The sequence below is a fragment of the Microtus oregoni genome, unplaced genomic scaffold, assembly GCF_018167655.1.
Source record: "Microtus oregoni isolate MIOR12 unplaced genomic scaffold, Mior012 000054F_ref0000373, whole genome shotgun sequence".
Taxonomy (NCBI): Eukaryota; Metazoa; Chordata; class Mammalia; order Rodentia; family Cricetidae; genus Microtus; species Microtus oregoni.
In genome coordinates this window covers 5,006,453-5,024,401 of record NW_024543830.1, presented here as the reverse complement: position 1 = coordinate 5,024,401, position 17,949 = coordinate 5,006,453, and the positions used below count along the sequence as shown (strand labels likewise).

General features: G+C 46.9%; 1 protein-coding gene across 4 annotated transcripts in view; it reads left to right on the top strand.

The window, feature by feature from the left end:
- The window catches only part of Bcl9 (BCL9 transcription coactivator), an 86,883-nt gene that overhangs the window by 52,313 nt on the left and 16,621 nt on the right, over positions 1-17,949 (top strand). For 3 of the 4 annotated variants that reach the window (XM_041638150.1, XM_041638152.1, XM_041638148.1), the window contains exons 1-3: positions 10,705-10,898; positions 14,277-14,411; positions 16,347-16,427. The gene's annotated coding sequence lies outside the window, so the exon portion shown is untranslated. Of the gene's footprint in view, positions 1-10,704; positions 10,899-14,276; positions 14,412-16,346; positions 16,428-17,949 lie in introns of those variants that run through there. The other variant, XM_041638149.1, reaches the window with a different exon arrangement.

The window sequence follows — 17,949 nt, the reverse complement described above, 5'->3', positions numbered from 1 at the left end:
GCAGGTTTTTGTCACTTGCCTTTCTGAATAAGAAAGGTCCTTACTCCCATAAAGCAGTTCGTACCTCACGGGGTTTTCTGAGTATTAAATAAGATGAATTGTTTGGGCGCGTGGCTGGCCTGTGCTAAAAGCTCTGTAAAAGACAGCTGCCACTCTGGTCATTTCTAATGTCCTTTGTCATTCCTGTTTTCTGATTCACAGCTACACGGCTACTGTGTCCTTTTCTAGTGTCTGACATGGCACCTTGCCTGTCCCTCCTGGCCATCCTTTCCTCCTGCATCCACCCAGTCACATTCTTACAAGGTCACTTTAACCTTTGGCCCTTCAGGAAATTGTCGTTCCTTTCCCCAGACTCTTGACTCAGGCTTTGTTTTTCTTTTCTGGGGAAACCTGTGGTTTTTAGCATGCCTGTAATTCAATTAAGCTCTTAACTGTTATTAAACATTTTTTATTGTTGTTTCCTCAATCGAGCTGTAAGATGTCTTCAGTTTCTATTGCACTCTCCCTCACTCCTGCTTAATTTAACACAAATGATCGATGATAGAAGATCAAACATGCAAAATAATAAAAAATGTAACCCAGGGTCTTTGGTCACCTGTATAGCGCCCTCAATTCCTATGAGTCGAGACTGATTCTGATCAAAATTACTTATTCTCAAGCAGCACAGAGTGGAGAAAGGGGGTGATGAAGACTCCCCAAATCAAGGTCAGGGCTACTTAAGTAGACAAAGCCTGCCTCTCTGGGCACTAAAGCCCTTGTTTTTGTTTTCCTCTGACTTCTTGGGGTTTCTATGCAATTCCAACCCCTTCCTCTAATCCCAGAAAGGCTGCCCCCCTCGGAAAGCCCTCTGAGCATCTGCCTGGCTTCAGTTTCTGAAGAAAGACCTCTAGGTTTCAGAGTTAGCCCTTTCGTTCATATGACCCATAATATTCCTTTGCTGCAGTCTGTAACTATGGAGGATGTGACTATGGCCAGATAGTTGGAGTTAACCCTTTATTGTGTTTCCCCCAAAGGCTTGGGGAAGCGATATCTTATATCTGAAGGTATGAATTTCTAATGGCAGAATTGAAAGGAATGTGCTAAGAGATCTCAGTGAGTGAAGGGAACATTGTGGGGGGGGCGGGTTCTGAGTACCCCTAAAATCTCTCTCTCCAGCTCACCCCACTCTGGACCATCTGGAGAGAACCAAACCTAACAATAACCGACATCTCTGGGGTCTCGGTTACTATTTTCTTTGTCTCGGGCACTATTTGTGCGTAGCCCCTCAGGGTCGTTTATTCCCACAATGCTTGAGGAAGAGGGATACCATTACTCCATGCCACAAGGTCTGCCATAGTCAAAGTTCTTTTCCCAAGGTCACAGCTTCCTGGTGGCAGAGCTGGGATTCAAATTCAGGCAGCTTCACCAAGAGCCCCTCCACCCAGAGGTAGCTCTCACCAGATGCATGTAGGGGAAAGCAGAGGAGGGCGCTTTATGAGGAAAACCTTGACAGATGTCATCACAGCAAACAAGGTGCTGTCCCTCTGCTGAGCAGGACATTGCATGGAGGGCGGGTGGTGCTGGCTCGGCTGCCTGTCCGAACCTACCTGACCTTCAGTTTGCCTCAAATGCCTCCACCTCAAGGAAGCAAGGTTCCCGTAGCCCTCCCCACTGGAACAGCAGCTCTCTTCTGATTGCCATCTTGCTTCTTTGCCTCTGCTTGGCCGTTTATTTATCACCTCCTTTCTTGCCTTGTGGCTATTTATATACATTGTCGCACAGCCGAGCCCTTACCCATCACTGAGTCCTCAGATTCGCTGAGTCCTCAGCTTCGCTGACTCCTACGCATTCGGAAGACTCTGCTTGGTTTTGTTTTTGCATTAATTCTCCTGTCTACCTGGATACATCTCTTTTGCATGCATCCGCCACCCGGTATTTATCCATATCAATTATTATAACTGATTATAAATGTCTACTTATCAGTATTCCTAACTAGGTAGACCCCCAGATTCCAACACGGGGGCGGGGGAAATGCCTTCTATTTCCTTTTCTATTTTGATTCTTTAGCAGTTTGCACGAGGCACATAATGGGCAGTTACTCAACATTTTAATTTTTTAATGAATGAATTCTCTAAGTCTGATGAGCCTCAAACACAGGATTGCACATCTAAATCTTTTTTTTTTTGCCTCAACATGCTCTGCATTTAGTAGATGCTTGATAAATATAGCAATGATAAATGATTAAAAAACAAAACAGGCATAAGAGTCTGCTCTCAGGTTTGAGGGTGGGGCCCAGGAACATACAGTAAGAGGTTGGTGGTATTCGAGGCTTCATATTTAGGTGTGTTTTCTAATCAGCGATAGAAAGAACTGAAATGCGTGAGGAAGGAAAAAAGGGGGGCTGTTACCTGAAGTTTCTTAGCTACAGAGTATAGTTCAATGTTCAAACTTCAATAGTCAGGTTCCCATAGGTCTAAAGTCACTATTATTGCTGTTATACCATTATTAGACCTTAGAGTAGATGGGCACCAAAGAACCAAGGTGACCTCAGCAATGAGAGGTGACTAGAGGAGCGGGCCTTGTATAAGCTAAAGTTGCATAGACATCTTTAGGAAGACTGGAACCAGGATTGTCTGTCCAACAGTCCCGACTTGGAAACAGAAGAAACAATAAATTGGTTAGAGGAGGAATGTATGAACACAGGGGGCTAGGAATATACAGAGCAGGGGAGACAGAGTCAGGGTTATCCCCAAAGTTTGGGGCCTAAGGAAAACTCCGGGGAATTGAGGAGGGTGATTTGGCTTTGACAGATGGTGAATTCAGTTCTGACCTCTTCACGGGGATGAGCTAGAATGCAGCATCAAATTCAAGTAAGGCCTGAACTAGACCCTGTGTTTGCTGGTCCTATGCAAAGAGGGAATGGGCAAACTTGAGAGAACCAAAGAATGAAGGACCTTAGAAAGCAATGACATTGAGGAGTGGGGAGACAAGCTAAGTCAACAAAAAAGACAAACCCAGAACAGCAAGCAGTCCCTTAGGAGCTAAAAACGGGAGGAAAAGGCAGAGGTGGGAATATTTGGCAGCTGGGTTAGGATGGATCGGGAAGGTGGCAGAGGTGGGAATATCGTTGCCGGTGGACTTGGCGGCTGGGTTAGGTGGATCCAGAGGGTGTTTTGGTAACCAGGCTGGAGTATTTACAAACAAGGGAACCACTCACCTTTTGAATGATTCTGGATGAAGAGAAAGGGGAAACGGGTATCACTTAAAGATATTACTGAAGAAAGAGATAAAAGTCACATAAGAGACTAAAAATTTTGCACGGTTCTCCCAAGGTGGGAGGAAACAAGACTGACCTCTCAATGTAGAAGCAGTGCGGATCAACATTGGAATCTTTTCTGGGGAAACAACACTGGCAGCGATGAGAACATATTAAAAGGATTACTAGATACACTTGATGTTTCGTTGTCTGAATTTTGCTTGGGATCCACTTTCTGGCTTAAGATTGTGCTAGTGCTGTCTGGCAGCCCAAATGTAGAAAAAAAGCACAGATGCACACAGGCAGTAGGGACTTTCACTGCTGGAAGGATGGGTGGTCTAGGGTCCAAGGGAGGCTGCCTGGCTAAGGGCAGCAACCTGCATGCAAACCATGGTGGTGAAAAACCATGAAATATTTGGGGGACAATTCCAGAGAAACTGCAAAGAGATTGTTTGTGTGAAATGGAAGGGGCCCAAGAGCAAAAATTAAACATGTGTAGATGAGGGACAAGATGCCTAAGAAAATGTCTGGTCTGGAAGGTAATCAAATGAGGGTGGCAGAAGCATCTAGAATTGTTGTTTGGGGAAGCATTTAAAAACAAAAACGTGGAATAACAAATTAGTGGAAATTGACAAGGGAGAAGAAGTGGGACTCTAAGAAAAGGTTTGCGGAGCCGGTATGAAAACCTAGGTTAACTCAGTGTTTGAGCTCCTGCTTGGCAGGCATTGGTCCCTAGGTTTAACACTCAGCAATGCAGGGATGGCACAGCAGTTACAGCAGTATAGAACACTGCTACTCTTCCAGAGAACTTGGGTTCCATTCTCAGCACCCACATGGTGGCTTAAGATCATATTTAATTCCAGTTCTAGGGGATCCAACTCTCTCTTCTGGCCTCTGAGGGTATCAGGCACACATGATGCATAGCTATACATGCAGGCTAAATATCCATACACACGTTTTTTGTTGTTATTTGTTTGTGTTTTATGTACAGAGACATACATAAGGGCTTTGGGGAGGAGCACTTTAGGAGAAGCGGTTGAAGCACACTGGGTTGCCACTTGTTAGGCCACGTGGACTACAGTCAGATTGGAGAAGCTGCGGAGACTGTCAACATCATGCCCGCCACTTAGAGCTCTGGAACACGGCTGGTTGAATGTCACACAGCTGGGATTTTAGGGAATACAATGATGAGAGAAGAAACACAACCATACAGGCTGACACATGGAATAAAACAGGGTGTTACTTTCTTGGAGGCTCTGCATGTCACCTCCATGAGAGCTTTGCAGTCAGAATGCTAAGAGCTGGTGACTCCAGGTGAAGGTGCCGGAGGGAAGGAACACAGACAGACTCCTACTGCATGAAGAGGATAGTTAGCCCTGCGTTTTCAGGCAAGGATGAAGCTCTGAAATTCCTCCACGGACTTTCATGGGAGCTGTTTTTCCTTCAGGGTAGTTTAAGAAGCCGTACCTGGGCTAACTCACCACAGCATTGGGCAAGTGACCAGATGCCATTCCAGTCTAACCCTGCATTTTTCAGTCAGTGTGACCCTCAGTGGCATTCCCTTAGCCTTGAAATTCACCAATTCTGCACAGTGAGGAGTGCACAGGAGACTAGGAAGGAATGAGCTTTAACAATAAGAACTATGGGCATGCTGAGGGCCTTGACCATGGCAAGAATTTACTGGGAACTTCTGTAGCCCTGACACCAGCTGGCCCAAGGGCTTAAGCTTTCTTATTTTTAATCCATGACTCCTTAAGGTGTTCTCTCTTACAGTCAGTCATAAACACGTTGGGAATGAGCAGTTCTTAGAAGTTAGGACAGTGCTCTAGGGCCCTGGATTCAAATCCAAGTCCCTCACAGTGGGTACAGTCTTGGCAAAGCATTCAATTTCCACATCAAAACTGTCAGCTACAGAGCCGGGCGATGGTGGCGCACGCCTTTAATCCCAGCACTCGGGAGGCAGAGGCAGGCGGATCTCTGGGAGTTCGAGACCAGCCTGGTCTACAAGAGCTAGTTCCAGGACAGGCTCCAAAGCTACAGAGAAACTCTGTCTTGAAAAACCAAAAAAACAAACAAACAAACAAAAAAACTGTCAGCTACAGAGACGGCTCAGTAGATGAGAGCATTGCCTTGCTCTCCCAGAGGGCCCAGGTTCAATTCCTAGCACTCACATGGTGGCTACACTGGTCTTCTATATCTCCAGTTCCAGGGGATCTGACAGACACCCTCTTCTGGTCTCTGTGGTACTGCACACATGTGATACACAGACATATATGCAGGTGAAACACCCACATTCTTACAAAAATATTAAAACACCTGTCATCTGAGAAACAAGATGGATTCTCTCAATCATAGTATTTGGGCATGCTTATCAAGAACGGAGGAAACAAGAATACTTGTCACTCCAACTTGAGAATTGGTGTCCATGGCTGGGCAATGATGGCACATGCCTTTAATCCCAGCACTCAGGAGGCAGAGGCAGGTGGATCTCTGAGTCCGAAGTCAGCCTGGTCTACAAAGTGAGTTCCAGGACAGCCTGAGTTATACAGAGAAACCCTGTCTCAAACAACAAGAACAACAAAAACAAAAGAAAAAGGAAGGAAGGAATGAGGGAAGAAAGAGAAAAGAAGGAAGGAAGGGAGGGAGGGAGGGAGGGAAGGAGGAAGAAAATAGGTGTTCAGAAAGCCAGGAGACAAATTTAAATAATACTGCAAATCTGTTGAAAAACTAGGAAGTCAGACTTGCATCGTTCCAGCTTGGAGGCTACTGCATGTTTACTGTCCTTATGAGAAGCAAGATTCAGTGAGAAAAGTCAAATCCAGGTTATGAAATGCCTTTATTATTATCAGTCTTACCATTTGGAGCAAGGAGGATTTCACAGAGTTTCTCGAGTAGCAGAAGCACCATGAGCCCTCTGTTTACAAGATATTTTAGAAGGATCTCTCCATTATCCCTTAGCTTTTATGCGTATCCAGTGTGTCAGGTCCTTTTACACCAAAAGCAAGTCTTTGTCCAGTGAGAGGAGACGTGTGCAGGTCGGAAAACTCAGAGAGAAAAATGCTCTAGAAAACAAACAAAAAAACAAAAAACAAAAAACTATTGTGCAGAATAAATGGTATTTAAAACACATGTCTGTCCTGTGTGCAATATAGCTAAACTAACATGACTGCGAAGCTAACCTTCACACTTGCTGCTTTCTAGCAGGCTTAAAGTCTTGATGCCATTGCCTGTACCCCAGTGTTGTGTGTGATCCTCATCTTCATTTTCCTTTCCATTCCGTAAATAATTTTGAACTTTAACACATGGCTGTGTGAAAGCTTACTGTGTAGCAAAAAGTAGTTAAGGCTCTTTTTCTTTTTTATAAGTACATTATTGTCATTGTTTATTATTTAGCTTGCTGACTAGCGGTGACCTGAATTGGAATACCCTAGTTATGTTGGCTAGTTTTAGGTCAGCCTGACACAAGCTAGAGTTATCTTAAAGGAGGAAAATCTGCAATTGAGAAAAATGCCTCCATAAGACCTGGCTTTAGGGCATTTTCTTGATTAGTGATTAATGAGAGAGAGCCCAGTCCATTGTGGGTGATGCCATCCCTGCCACTGGTGGTTCTGGGTTCTAGAAGAAAGCAGGTTGAGCAAGCCTCAAGTGTAATGGTCTGTCCTGTCCCTTTAAGAGATGAGCCCCACCCCTCCCTGTCCACTGAGGCAGACTAATCTTCTGCTTCCAGTCTGAGCCCTTTCCTTTTCCGTCTCTCTCCTAAAGAGGCAGTTTTGCCTCTCTCCCTTCTCCCCTTCCTCCCTGTTTCTCTCTCTTTCTCCCCCCCCCCCCCCCCCGCTCTTCTCCCTTCTTCTCTTCCCTTTCATAACCCACTAAATAAATAAATACCCACTTTTCTCTGCATGGTGTGCCTACCTTTTCTCTGTCTCTCACCTGCCATGGCTGCAGCTCCTCATGGGACTGGCTGTACCCCCAGATCTCTTACCCACCATGTGGCTCCCTGCCTAGGACTCACTGGCCCTCATGGCCCAAGGGCTACTTGGGAGCCGCCTACCTGGGACCGGCTGTCTTTGTGGCCCACTGTGGTCTCAGGACCCGCTGCCCACTGCCTGCCACCACTCAAGGACCTGCAGCATTTTATTTTTACCATTACATTTATTTTACCATAATGAAACCAAGTCACAGTACCAATGTTATTTATGGTTTAAATAAAATGGCGCTGATAAAATGCTGAAGAGTCTCCAAGGGGTTCAGCTGCAGACGCTGCAGGTCCCCAAGTGGCTTCAGTGGGCAGCAGGCCTTGAGACCATGCCACAGGTCCCTGGGCAGTAGCAGGCTGCAGGCATGAGACCATGCTGCAGGAGCCATGCATCGGGTGAGAGACAGAGACATGGATAGGCACGCCATGCAAAGCGAGGTTGGGTATTTATTTAGTGGGTTATGGAAGGGAAGGGGAGGAGGAGGAAGAACAGAGAGAGATAGAGAGAGAAATGGGGGAGGGGAGAAGTGGGGGAAGGGAGAGAGGCAAAAGCTGCCTCTTTGGGGGAGAGATGGAAAAGGAAAGGGTTCAGGCTGGGAAGATTAGCCTGCCTCAGTGGACATGGGAGGGAGTGGGCGGGGCTTGTCTCTTAAAGGGACAGGACAGACTATTACAACGAGGAACAATCCAGTAAGCAGTACCCCTCCATGGCCTCTGCATCAGCTCCTGCCTTCAGGTTCCTGCCATGTTTGAGCTCCTGTCTTGACTTCCTTCGATGATGAACAGTGATGTGAAAGTATGAGCCAAATAAACCCTCTCCTATAGTGATATTTAATTTATGTTTTAATAAATAAAGCTTGTCTAAAGATCGAAGGGCAAAGCTAAGCCACTAGAGGTCAGGCAGTGGTAACACCACCTTTATCGCCAGGATTTGGGAGACAGAAGTGGATGGATCCCTGTGAAATCAAGGCTATCCTGGGCTACACAAGATCAATGCAGGAACAAATCCAGGTGGGAGTGCCTCACCTTAGTCCCAGTATTAGGGAGTCACATCTTTAATCCCTGCCCTACAGGGAATATAAAATGGAAGGAGAGAGAGGCTTAGTCTGCTTAGTCTGTGGTTGCCCAGCCTTGGTAGAGGTGAGATTTCTCCAGTGGCTTGGCTGCTTTGCTTTTCTGTTTTTTAGGTTGAACCCCAATACCTGTCTCTGGGTTTTTATTGTCTGTGCTACACTTTCCTCTCCACATTGCTTTGGTCATGTGTTTCATTACAATAGTAACCCTAACTAGGAAAGAAGTATTTTGGCAGTGGTTTCCTTTTAGTGAAACACTATATGATCTGAGACCCTTTTACTTACATTAGCAATCCCAAATGTCTCTTACATATTTCTGGTTTGGTTGCCTTATCTCATATGCATACCTGATTTTCCTTGCACCTCTTTTACAAAGGTTCTTAGCTATGTTGAATCAATCTCTCTCTCTCTCTCTCTCTCTCTCTCTCTCTCTCTCTCTCTCTCTCTCTCTGGTTTTTCGAGACAGTGTTTCTCCGTGTAACAGTTTTGGCTGTTCTGTATCTGCTTTGTAGACCTGACTGACCTCCGACTCACTGAGATTCGCCTGCCTCTGCTTCCCAAGGGCTGGAATTCAAGGTGTGCGCCACCACTGCCTAGCCTTGAATCTAATTTCTAAGGCCAAATAATTGACAACACTCCTAACCAATCCCCCAAAACAATTTTATTTGTCATTTAAACTCCTTTGTTTGCTCTCAGGTTTATATTATTTAGATCTACCCGACTCTTTAAAATGTATAAACTCAGTCTCAACAGAACACAAAGAGAAAATATCTTGCCACAGTTGTTCAGATTCTAAACCAGGGAGAAATTATATGTTAACTCACTTGGCCAGTCATGAGTTCTGAGTCGTTTGGAAAGCAGCAAACAAACTTTGTCTTTTAGGGTTCTCTTATACCATCCTTTACAACAGCACTGTTCCTTAAAAGGGCACCGCATGGAAGGTTCCCTACTTTATAAACAGAAAAACTGAGGCCGAAAAGGCTGTCGTGGTTAAATCCATGGGAAGAGAAGAACAGATAGTTTGTAGGTAGGTCTTTTGGCCGTGTTGCCTGCATCCACCTTCAGGGAGATTATGTACCCTCTCAGGTAGACTGAATTCATTCCACTGTGTTAGAAAAGCTTTGGACCAGTGCACAGAGTTGCAGAAACATCTTTAAGATTGACTCTGCAAAGTAGGGTTTCGTGGGGAAGGGCAGACAGTAAAGACGGCTGCTCTCGGTAGTAAAACCGGCCCCACAAAATAGGAATAACCGTAATCTGAGCTTTAAACCATGATGTGAAAAAAGTGCAATATAAAGAGCAAACATCGCACTTCACTGGGAATAGGGCTGAACGAACAGGCTTCAATTCTCTACAACGCTCTTCCGAAACATTAAGGGAGTAATACTGCGGTTGGGGGGGAAGACCTGGGAGCCAGGGCAGAAGGTGCCCTCTGGGGACCCTAGGTAGTGATGGCCAGGCAGAACGGGGCGGGGCGGGGCCCGAGGTGAAGGAGACCTTGCAGTAGCCACCGCGCCTGCAGGACCCCTGAGAGTCCGCTCTGGAAAAGCGGGAGGAGAGCGCCAGCCGAGGGGGCCTGCTCTCCAGAGGGAAGAAAGCCGGCCCTGGCAAAGGTAGAGCAGACACCAAGAGGCGGGTGGGAGGGCTGGCAGAGCCAGGGCGGAATCGCTGCGTAGAGGTGTGAGGAGGTGGCATGAAGATTGGGGACTAGGCCCGGACCTGAGCGGCGAGAGAGTGAGGGAAGACCGGTGCCTTCAGCAGCTCCCAATTAGTTTCTGTCAAAGATGGCCAAATTCCACTCTGCCCTTCCCCCTTCCGCGCCTTTTCTAGTCCCCGTCGGTGGCACCCAGTACTGCCGGAGGCCGTGGGGAGTCCGGGTGAGTGAGCGTCGGGAGGAGGGCGAGGGAAGGAAGGGAACCTCCCCGCCGCGCCACCCGCCCCGCGGGTCCTGCGGGAGGATCTTTTAGTTGAGAAAGAGGGTTCTGCGGCTTTAAAGCGGGCAGTGGGCGTCACCGCGGGGACCCGGTGACTAGCTGGGGAGGGGGCGGGAGGGGCCATGCAAAGCAGGAGGCGGGGCCTGCAGGGCGGGTCCTCGTGCAGCACCGAGGCGGGGGCGGGGCCTCCTGGTGGGCGGGGCGAGGGCGGCTTCTCCCGGGCCAGGCGCGGGAGGGGCAGGAGGCCGCGGCGGGCTGGTACCATCGAGAGCGTTCGGGCAGGGGGACGGGTGGCATTCCCCCGGAGGGGGCGGGACCTGGCGGCGGCGGGGCCAGGGCCCCATTCCCCGCCGGGCGGGCCGGGGGAGGGGCGAGCCTCCGCTCGCGTCCGAGGCGGGGCCCGCGGTACCTTTCGTGGCGCGGTGCGGCTGGGGGGAGGGCCGAGGGGAGGGGGAAGGGGCGGGCCCGGGAGGGGGAGCCGGAAAGGGGGAGGCGCCGGCGGACAATGGAGCCTATGTGTGCCTGCGGGAGTGGGACGGCGCCGCCGCCGCTGCTGCCGCCGCCTGGGGGAGACGCTGCGCCGCCGCTGCCGCTGGCCCCGGCCCCGGCCCCCCGGGGCTGAGAGCAGCCCGGGACCGCAGCCCCCGCCCGCACCCGCCCCTCCCCGGCTCCGGCCCGGGGTAAGTGGCCCCGGGGAGGGGGAGGGGCGGGCCGGCGCGGCGGGGGCCGGGTCCGCGTGCGCGTGTGGCCGGGGGGCCTCCGGGGGTCGGGGCGCTGGCTTGGCGACTTGAGTCTGGAGGAACCTGTTGGGGGAGGCAGGGAAGCCTCGGGAGCTGAGGGAGAGACCGGGGCATCTCTCGGGGTTTTAGAGATTGTGTCCCAAAGCTGTGCTTGGAGAGCTTACCTGAGGGGAGAGGACCGTCTCGGGGTCCTGGGATGGAGGGGCGATAGAGAGGAGAAGGACCGCGAAATTAGGGGGTTTCTGGTTGAGTTTGGTGGGGTCTATAAGACCCCGGAGATGCATCGGGGGAAAGGGGACTCCGCAGGCCAGTGACTTGTTGAGGGGATGGGGGAGGTGAAAGCCTAGAGGAATGTCTGAGTTGTAAAAGGTTCCAGCAGGTGAGTTGGCGATGTCTAAGTCACTGAGTCATTGTGGGGGTCGTAGAACACACCAGTGATTTTCAAAGTGGAGCCCTAGACGCTGGCTGGCCTTTGAAAGTTGCAAAGACTATTAAGATGTCACTGGTAAGTGTTGGGTGAGCTTGGTGAAATGGAGATATCCGAGGAGTTGGTTGTTACTTCAGAGGGAAGGACTAGGCCTGCAATAGAACTGCTGGAGACCTTATGTTAAGGTTGCCGAGGTTGAGAAAGAAGTCTTGAAATCTGTCCTCCAACCCTTGGTCTGTGGGAGGTAAGGAAGAGCATTTTTTTTTTTAAGTGCTAAGAGTGATTCTGAGGCTAAGATTGGAGTCGGGTGGGTACTTAATAAAGTCATTAGACAGGGTAGAGAAATGAACGAAAATATTTGTCTGTGGAGACAGTCTCCCAAAGCAGGATGCAATTGATACAAAGTTAGACTCTAGTTAAGGCAAACACAAGTCAACCTCTGGCAGTGACTTAAGTAGGAAAATGACCTAGCGCCATGTAAAAAGGCAGTTTGATTGAGTATTTGTTAGCATTTGATAGATTATGGAATTAAATGCTCGTTTGGGCTAGAGAGATTTGGGCTCTTGTGTAGGGAACACAGAGTGATGAATTAGTCATAGCAGGTAACAAGAGTAAGTAAAATAGTTGAGAAGTGGGTCCAAAGGGTGCTGGAGGGTAAGGCAGTGTTTAGACAGTCAGTATGGTTGTCTTGTTGGTTTGAAAGTTTTTGAATGGACACAAGTCATCAGGAAGTGTAGCACTGAAGAAATGTTTGTGTGTAAATCTGATAGTCCTGGGGACCAGTAACAAAGTCCTCTTGTCTTCCGTTGATAGAGATATAGTAAGAAGAGGGTCTGTTGGGTGTTACACACGTTTTGAGGATGAGGGCTCCACTAACTGTTGTTTTGGAGAAGCCGAAGAAATGTGGAGGTGTGTGTATGGCTTTTGACAGTTTTGTGCCCTAGAAGTTCGATATTGAGCCATGGAAGTCTTTGTGATCAATGTGCTGAGTATAATAGTTATAATATGATATTATATAATATGGTAGATGGATAGGAAAGTCATTGGCCTAAACATGAAAGCCCAAAGCCTTTATAGTTTTCTATTTATGGGGCAAGTACCATAGAAATGGTTCTTGAGCAAAAGGAATGTTTCGTTCTGGATTCTAGTTAACCAACATAAGCAAAAAAAAAAAATGTGCTTATATGCATTGGAATTTCTTCTATGGGTATTTCCCCCTTGACCTTCAGAAATGTCTGCTGCTGTAAACCAAAGGAAAATGCTCTACAGTTTGTAGGGGGAAAGACCCGGAGCATTGACCAGCATTGTAATCAGCGAATATTGGATCATGGTGATCTGGTATACTGGTTGGTAAAAACCCTTGAACTTGGAATCAAGATGTTCACTCTCCGGCTCTCTGGTTCTGCCTATGAAGTGGTGATGCTGCCTGCTCTAACCATTCGTGGCTGCTGTTCAGCCTAGCAAGTTAATGCCTGTCCTAAAAGTCTTTGAACACCTCTGAGGATGAGAGATTATGGAGCACAATTTTTTTTTTAAAATCTGATTTTGACTGTCTCACTAATAGACCAAATTCAGCTTTTGTATAATTATAGTAATATGTTTAATCAAAGAACAAAAGGGGTTGTTTTGTATACATGTTTTGGTCTGCTGTCTGAATTTATAGAGTTTTCTATTAATTTTGAAAGATAATACCTTCTTTCAGTGTTCAATGGCAAGGTAGTACTTTTGATGGTAATTGTGAATATGTGAGCAAAAGTCAGCATGGCAAGGTGAGTGAGAGTGCTGTGATGTCGCCTATCTAGGCTGCAGGAGACTTGCATCGTGGCCTAAGGCCTGTTTCTTGGCTTGTCCTCTTCAGCCATGAGACAGTGTGGGCCAAATGACATCCCTCTCTGCCTTCGTGAGCGTGATGGGAGGGAGAGTTTGTGGAAGCTTTTCTCGCTCTAAGTCTAGGGTTCTTAGTGTTTCTGTGTCCCAGTACTCTCTGGCAAGCACGTGGCGTAGAGTCCCACCTGAGAATGCTTCTTAAATGCACGAAATAAAATACAGAGAAGTACAGATGAGTTGTCAAAATGTTCGTGGTGATAGGGTAATGTGTCTGCTGCCTTGTAACGCGCTGAATAATGTCTAATGAGACTGTGATTTCCAAGTAGCGAGGAGGGAAAGGTATGTGTCATTATGTCAGCGGATCTTCAACAACTAATGTGTCGTGAAAATGTGTGGTGGGACTGTTGGTGGCACAGTCACAGGATTGCTAATACCACACCCACTGTTGAAGGCCCTGCTAACTTCATTATCAGAGATTAGTCAAAATGACAATCTGCGTTATCTGTCCCCTGAAGGCACCAAGCCACCCTCCTCTCTTAGGTCTGCCTACAGACTCCAGGGGAGCCGTGAATCACCAGAATTAAGAACTACCCTAGACCAACTGAGTCTGATTTTTTTTTTTTTAGACTGATTTTTGAAAGTCAGCTTATGGCTGTGTACATTTCTGGCTTTGTGATTTTTTTTTTTTATTATCTCCGTCATTCTAAGAACAGGGGCATAGAGACAATATGAACCTGTGATGGGCATTCTTGGTTGTAGCAAGGGTTAGAAACAAGAACACTTTGCTGAGAGAACACTTTCATGCCTGGTAGATTTTACTTTCCCAGGTACCCTAGTCACCACTCGTGTATGTAGTTCCTGGCAGGGTCGATTTCCAGTTCTTTTCTTTGACTTGTGTTTAAAGTTTGCTTGGTTTGCTTTCTCTCCCTAATTTTGATTGACTGCTTTCTTACTGCCTCTCCTGCCAGATGTGCCTTGGCCACACCACACTGGAGAATGGGTAGTTTTCCTTGGAGTCAGTGTGAATTTGAGGATGAACTTTTCCTTTCTTCTTGTCGTCATAGGACTGAATGTGGGACTAGCTGGTGTCACTTCGTGTTGACCTAAAAACTCCTGTGTGGTGGGGTGACAGTTGTCCTCCTCTGTAAGTTCCTCCCTGCCCCAATGTAGAAGACAAAGCGAAGTGAACAACTTGAAAGGTAAAAACCTCACTGTACGCCGTAACTTCTGTGAATATGTTAGGTTTTTGTCTCTCTGAGGTTTCTTATAATGTAAAACTGGACTGCTCTCCTTAAGTTTCCCCAAGTGAAAGTCATCAAAGCAGATGCAGGTCAAAACTACAGAGGCCACTACCCTGTGTCTTGTGTGCTGTGGGGCCTTGTGTTTGATTCGCCTCAAAAAGCTGAGGAGAAAGGCAGACAGTGAGAAGTGGAACTAGTATTCATGTCCCCTTGGGTTTGCGGGAATGTGGGCTGAGAGTGGCAAGCTCACTGTGATACGTCGATCAACCATCAGTTGTTGCATTTTTGCTGGGTACCAGGAGCTGAGATGATGATTGACACTGTCCTCAGGGAGTTCCCTGTCTAACTGTAACGGTGATACTGTTTTTGAGTGTTAAATAGTGTGCGCATAGTACTGGTGGGCCCTGGATGACATACGTAGCTGACAGTCTAAGAAAATGTCACAGAAAAGGATATAGGTTGCCATTATTCTTAAGGACGGTAGTTAGAATTTACTTTGAACACTTGAATTTTATCAGTGTTTAGCTTGCTATGAATTTCGATTTGTTTCCTTAAGGTTTAGTAGCCATTGAAAGGGAATCAATGCATTTTGCCCCATGAATACTAAACCACATAGCAATATTTCGTGTGAGCTGAAGTTTTCTGCATGTGCCCACTGAACCGTTTGTTTTTCTCTACATTCTGGAGAGAGATTGGCTCTTCCTTTTGTGTGCTTGAAGAAGCCATTTCGTTGTTGGCGAGTCAGAAGTTAAGAATGAGACAAGGAATGGAATCTTAAGGCTTTTTAGTTCCACATTCTAAGTATGACACTATGCCTTTTATGGAGTAGCGGTCATAGCACAGAAATGAAATTTGTTAAACATGACATACTTCTAATAAACTTGACTTTGTAGAGCAGGGAACTGAGAAAGCGGCATTGGAAGAATTGAAGTTGGAATTTTGATCCTGAGCTCAGTCAAATTAATTTGTGAATTTACTTAAAACTTTGCCAATCTTATAGAGTGCACTTTTAAAGATCCCCAAATAATTTGGCTCTAAAACCTTCTAGAACTGCGTTCCCTTGGCAGTCACAGCTTCTGCAGTGAGATGGTTCAGCCAGTAGAGGCACCGACAATTTGAGTTGAGCCTTCAAGACCAGACCCATGTGGTGGGAGGAGAGAACCGACTCCTACAAATTTTCCCTGGACCTCCACACACGCACCATAGCACACATGTGCGTGCATGCACACACATACTTAATAAACAAATAAGTGAAAACTGTAGATCTTTAGCAAAGTGTTACCATGCTAGTCTGCAGAGACTGATGTTGGAAGTCATTCTGGTTCCAGCTTGCCTTAGTTCACCACATCACTTTGCACACAGTAGGTGAGTTTGTTCACTCCTGAGCTCCTCCTAAAGTGTGGAAATACATTTTCTTGGCAGCCCTTGCCACATAGAGTTGCGGTTGTGCAGAGGGAGTAGCTGTGAGTGGCCCTCAGGTTGTAAACTCGGAAGCGCCCTTGGCGTTTGTCTCTTTGAACCTTCACAGTTAACCTTCAGTCTCTAGACCAGTTAGAAGTGGTAGAAGCCAAAAATGTGAGCTTTCTTTGTTTTTTCATAAGTGCCTAGAAATTTCAAAGAAGAAAAGTTTATTTTTATCTGTACTCAGTATCTCCTTAGCCTCTGGAAACAAAATGTGTAGTTGGGAAGAAAAGAAAACCCCAAGGGCCTTGAAATATCTGCAAGTTTTATATACATCCTGAAGAGTTGGAAGTTGATTCTGGTGCCTCCTCTTTAAAACCCCAGAGTAAACAGAAAGGCTGTTTTTCTCCTGCTGCTCCACGATTGTCACATCGATATTGCTGACGTTCACAGATGTTTTTAGGAACTCTCACCCACTTTATTCTCTTCTAGGTGAGGGTCACCTTTGAGGAAGGGGCTCCCGACTCCCCACCCCATGATGAACTCTGCAGTGTCGTGACCCTTGGGGTTCTGGTGAGTACACTTGGCTGGTCGCACGAAAACGTGTTCCTGGCTTAGGAACATGATCTTTGCAGAAACCTTTAACTTTCTTTCATGATTGATATTTTTTCTTCTGTCTTTCAGCTCTGTCCCCCTACTCTTCACCTCTGGCAACTGCCATTCTCTTGCCTACTTCTGAGTTCATCTCGTTAAATATGTGTGAAGTTATATGGTATTTGCCTTTCTGTGCCCGGCTTATTTTATTTAATGTCCCCTAAATTCAACTATGTTATAAATGACAGGATTACCACGTTTTTTAAGGACAAATAGCCCCCCCGGGGGGGGAGAATTTGTAGTTTTTAAATCTATTCAGCCATTGATAGATACTTAGATAGGTTCTGTATCTTAGCTATTATTAAGAATTGTGCAGTGAAGACCGGTGTAGTGGCTCACACATTAAATAAACCCAGCACTGAGGAGACAGAGGCAGAGGCAGGTGGATCTCTCTGAGTTCAGACTGGAACTCAATACCCCTGTCTTAGAAATCCAAAAACAAAAAATATCCTGCTATGAAGATACCTCCTGGACATACTCATTTCGCTTTCTTGAATAGTTTTTGAACAAATACCTAATACTCTGGGCTCCGTAGAAGCTAGGAGTAGAAGAACGGGTAATGTTAGTCTTGGTGCCTACCTTCATGGAGCTTATGGAGTCCAGTGGGAGAGACGAGTGTTTCCCAGGTGATAGGAAGTATGGAGAGGATTCTGGGGGACCCAAACTACCTTGAAACTGTGATGGAAGAGTTCCTGTAGGTGGCTGGTTTAAGATGAGGAAAACCGGAAGGGAAGTAGTTTTAGGAGGAAGACCAAACTAAGGCGAATCTTCATGTTCAGTCCTGTCGGTTTTGACCATCCAGGGAGGTGTCAGGTAGCAGCTGTGCTTACAGGCTTGCAGAGTACATACAAGTCAGATCCGTGGAGCTGTTGGCATAGCAGGAGCTCACTGAAGGAGAAGAGAGTAACTTCTCTTTTTCCCCCTCTCATTGGCACTTACTTTGGTGCCAGAAGGATATACTACAGTGGGCCTGAGTGCTAACTGGCAAGACCTGTTGGGTATGGGAAGTGGACGGTATGGCCAGAGAACAGAGTATGAACCCTCAGCAGGCAGAGTGACCCTAGGCATGAGCCAGACCCCTGTTGGTGGACTGAGCTTTGCCGAAAAATGACTGGGTTTTGTTGTTTGTTTTTATTAGAATGAAGCAAAAAAGAGATGGGTAGTGTGGGAAGGAGTCTTGCAGGTTTAGTGTGAGGATATCCCACTTGGTAAGATGTCTTCTTCCCATTAAGTATTAGCCAAGCCCACAGACAGGAATCACAGCACTCAGGCCGTGGGGGCAGGAACCACTGACAGGAATTACAGCACTCAGGCCGTGGGGTGTGCAGGTTCCAGGCCAACCAGAGTGACAGAGTATGACACTGTCTTAAGGCAAAACAAGACAACAACAAAAACCCAGTAACCCACAAATTAGGGTTAGAGAGGAAGGAAGGAAAATGGT